Consider the following 4,603-nt stretch of genomic DNA (forward strand, 5'->3'; position numbering starts at 1 on the left):
AGCATTTTTCTCTATACACATTTGACATTTGCCGAATGCCAAATGTTTGATTAACATTTTTCAAATACTTGTTCAACATTTTGTTTCTCAAAATTCTTGATACACATTTTTATATACATGATATGAAAATTTCATCATTTTTTAATACATGATCAATAATTCTCCTATACACATTCAATATTTTTCCGAATGCTTGATTAACATTTTTTCAAATACCTACATTTTTCAAATGTGTTTTGTAGTTTGTTTTAAAGTATGAACAAAAGTGCAAAAATAAAGCAAAAAATAAAATAGAAATAAAAAAACAGAAAAAGGTGGTTGTGGCCTGCTCGAAGGCAAGACATAGGGTCGTCCGTATGTCGGTGAGACTCAAAAAAAAAAGGAAAAGAAAACGCGAGTAGTACGTCAGTAACCCTGCAGCACGCGGGGAATAAGATTCCCGGGCGACGGCACGCGACCCGCGCGGCGTGCTAACGAGCGTCGGTGCGCGTGGATCGGAAGGTCAAAGCTTCTTCGGTGACGCGCTTGGGGCATCAGAATTTCTTCACGTATGTGTGGTCGGCCTGAAACCTCTCCCCTCTTCCTGTTTTCCCCCTGTAAAAATCAGCACGCCACAACACTCGGTCAATCCTATTCCATACGGCATCCTAGCTTCAGATTTACCCTGGAAAAAAAAACGTCGAACCTCAGATTCAACTCGTGTATGCATCATCTCAATGAGGAAACTCGAATCGAGCACTAATAATAATCGCATTAACGAGTAGTAGTACGAGTGCCGCTACTGTGCTGAAGTCTGTCTGCACACTCCAGCGACGAGGCAACTAGCAGAGGGCGGCGGCATTAAAACGGTGTCGCCGGCCCGGCCCAAGGTCCACCCGCTGCTGGCACTGGCACCGTAGTGTACTCCAGTACAGCCTACAGTGTGCCCACTGCCCAACGAATGCAGTGCAGAACGCACAGCCTACGCAACCGCGGGCGGTCAACTCCCTCAACTGCCTATACTGTACTCAGCTCGATCCCCGGAGACTGATAACCCTTTCCAGCTCACGAGGCCCGGCACGGTCACGCGCGCGCCGAAGCCAATCTGTTTCTTCTTCCAGAAGCAAAGGACAACGGCGAGTCCAGGCTAACCAAACGACGATTAATATAGCTAACCTGTGGTATCAGACTGTACAAGATGACAAGCAGCATGCGTACGTACGTACACATGCGGCGGCACTTGCAGATTATATTCTGTTTTCTAGAGACGAGTGGCTGTCAAGGCGGCCGTCAGGTCGCTCGGCCATGCGGTTCCTTGCAAGCATGCCTTTGGCCGCATTGCCGTCAGCCGAGCACGACAGGCCAAGCCTCGCTGCTAATCAACGGGGACTACATGGTATGATCCTGCGTCGTGTTACTGTTGACCGCAATTCCAGGTCCCAGTGTGCCGGAATTTGACAGGGGAACCTGTTAACCGATGAGGACTATACGTATGATCCTGTGTCGTGTTACTGCTGACCACATTTGCAAAGCTTTGTGTGTTCTTGGGACAAGTAAAAATAGAGAGTGGTCGACGATGATCTTGTGATCCGAACCTGATACAGTAGCTGATATACTACCCCAATCACTGGTCCAGGAGGATAAAAAAAACTAGGAAGGCAACCGTAGACACAAAGCGAACGATCTGAGTATTATACGATTTGCCTCTTGATTGGACGCCTGGCTGCAGAAGATTCCGCACTGTGCAAGCGACGCCGACGCCGGGTGCCCCGGTGCATGTGCAAGTCTGAATTTCCTCATCGAACGTATCACCTCTCCGTTTCGAGCGTAGTATCAACGGACTGGAGTGTTGCGTTTAATCGCTGGTTCCAACTTGCAGCAATTAACAGCTCTTAGTAATTACTCACTGCTGCCAAGATGTGCTCCCACAGATTACAGCTCTCCGGCACTAAACTAGTCGAAAAACGCTCAGCTTCTAGGTGAAGAAGCAGACGGTAACACACGGTGACAAGTCGATTCAGGAGGGGGGATGCATGATGACACTGAATTTTGTTTCATCTGTCACAGGGATGAGTCAATGACGGCGACATGAAATTCAAAAACCGACGTCTCCCGTCAGACACCGAATGGACGCGGCTTAATTTCGTCAACTTCTTGTTATCTTGAGACGTAGGGCAGGGCAGCCGAACAAAAAAGCGACAGCGACGAGCGGGGGAAGGATCGGGCCTTTAAGCAATTTCACTTTCAGAGCTTTTCTTTCTTAGGGGGATTTCACTTTCAGAGGCTGGAGTCGTCGCAGCCACACTCGTCATTTAGCACTGGCCAGACACGTTGACCTCACGCAGTTAACCACTTCACCGGATGCCACCAAAGGCACGTGAAGATCTCGTACACGTGTGAGGTGTGCCGCTGTCAAAATTGGCGGCCAGCGCTGCGAGTGAAAGGCATGTGAATCGAATGATATACAGATATTAAGGAGTCCAGAGTGGTAAAACTTGCCGGTAGGTCAATCGAGGAACAAGACAAACATGGCTAAGAAGAAAATTTTGCTACGCACGAGATCTTCTCTACTGAGGCATAGATATTTCAGTGGCAATTGGTTCATGGAATTCACACCGTCTCGTTCGTTCTGTCAAAGTCCATGTTCTAACCAACGTAATTAAAAGACTGATCTGATAAAAGAGATTATACAAACATTTATACGTCAACACTCGTTCTGCATGTGAACCAACCTGTAGTTATATAGTTAGAGGGACAGTGATATCTCAGCCCGTCAGGGTTCAATTCCTGGTGCTCGCATTATCCCTGAATTTATTATAGGATTTCCGATGATACGTTTTCAGTGGGAGGAGACGTTTACATCGATGACGAGGCGCCTATGAAATTCGTAAATCTCAAGATGATATGTCGGATCAGTCTCTTGAATGTATGCGCGTATGTATGAGCGCTTGCGTCTGTGCTGCGTTAAAATAGACACTCGTTCTGTACAAAATCTCCGTGGAATGATGTCCAGAGTCCAGAGGAACGCGGTTGGAATATTTGAAGACTTCTGCTCGTTGACATCAGCATTTGATCTCTAATTTGCCACTACTATGTTTTTCTCTTCCTTTTCTTGCTACCACGACACGTACCGAACGCAGCCGACCGCTTCGCACCGAGCAATCGCCATACCACAGTCCACACGATGTAGTTTTCGCCGGACCCAAACGAGACCGGTGTGCCGAGCCTGACCTACCACTGTGTACGTGCATCGCCTCTCTATTATTGTCGGGCCGACGGTCGATCGATGCGGACGGCTCGGTCGAGTACGATCATCCCCATGCTTCATTTCGAAGGCACGTCATTTCCTCTCCACCTCGCAACGACTTGTTGGGTATATAAATGGCAATCAGCCTGCCTAGCTTTGCCATTGCTGCATGGACCGGCTCGTTACTGCGATCCCGGTGGTTGTACGAGTTGCACAACATGCGCTGCAATTAAGCCGAGTCGTTGCCCGTGCGCCGTGCGAATTAAGAGGGTGTCTGATTTCCATTTTTCCTCAAAGAGGAGGGCAACACCCTGCATCACCGATGCACACCGACATAGTATTACTCGCCGACGTAAGACATTTTTATGCCCTATGCAAAACTGAAAAACATCGATACAGAGGGAGTGTATAACTATATCAACCGGTGCATAATGTCGATGTTGAATGAAAAAAAAAACCATGGCATCCAATTTTATTTTCCGAGAGTACGTCAAATGCGTACTTAGCTTTATAGAAGGTAGAAATTATGTACAAGAGATTACAAGTGTGTTAGGCACCACAACACGGTACCCTGCACCTCCAGCACTCCCAATACGCTTAGGCAACTACTCACAAAACCGTTGGACTCCACCTGCTCCCGCCTCAGCCCAAAGGTGGAGTCCCTGAAAAATGGAATCTACGGTGCCCCATTCGTTAAGCATGAAATTTCTACCAAACACTCTTCCGTTTCGCTGCTTCCAAAGGCACCAACATATGAGCAAGGTGAAGGAGTCGAAACCCTTCCTTGTGCCTTACGAACTTGCTTCCATGCCGAAGCCCACCACTCTTTAACCCTTACCTGGATCGGAGGCAAAAGAGCCAGATTGATCCTAGCCCTTGAGAAACACCGGAACCAAACTTACCTTACGAACACACATTGTAGAAGTAAACGAAATATGGTTTGTGATAGAATCTTCATAAATATACGACAAACCCTATGGCTGATGACCGAAGTAAACGAAAAAAATATGTTACTTCTAGACATAGCCTTCAATAGGAGATATTTGTACATGTGAGTTGAACCAAAGGTCAAACATGAGATTGTCGTCTTCAAAGCCAAGTTTCGAGCCAACACTTTGAACAAGGGTACAATGCTCGGACAACGTCAAATGTCTGGTCTGGCCGAAAAGGGATGATTGCGTGTTTTCACTTGGAGTACATGCATGCTTGTCCTCAAATCTGTGACTGTTAACAACTCTCTATCAGCTCACGGTGTCTCGCTAGTCGGATCTCGACGATGAGAAAGCCCGAAGCCCACCCATACCAGTGGAGAGACGTCAAACACATGTTTAGACTACGTCGTCCTGCATTTAGGTCATGTCAGACTTCCTTTGATCC

This window comes from Triticum dicoccoides, chromosome 2B (assembly GCF_002162155.2).
Source record: "Triticum dicoccoides isolate Atlit2015 ecotype Zavitan chromosome 2B, WEW_v2.0, whole genome shotgun sequence".
In the NCBI taxonomy this organism is placed as follows: domain Eukaryota; kingdom Viridiplantae; phylum Streptophyta; class Magnoliopsida; order Poales; family Poaceae; genus Triticum; species Triticum dicoccoides.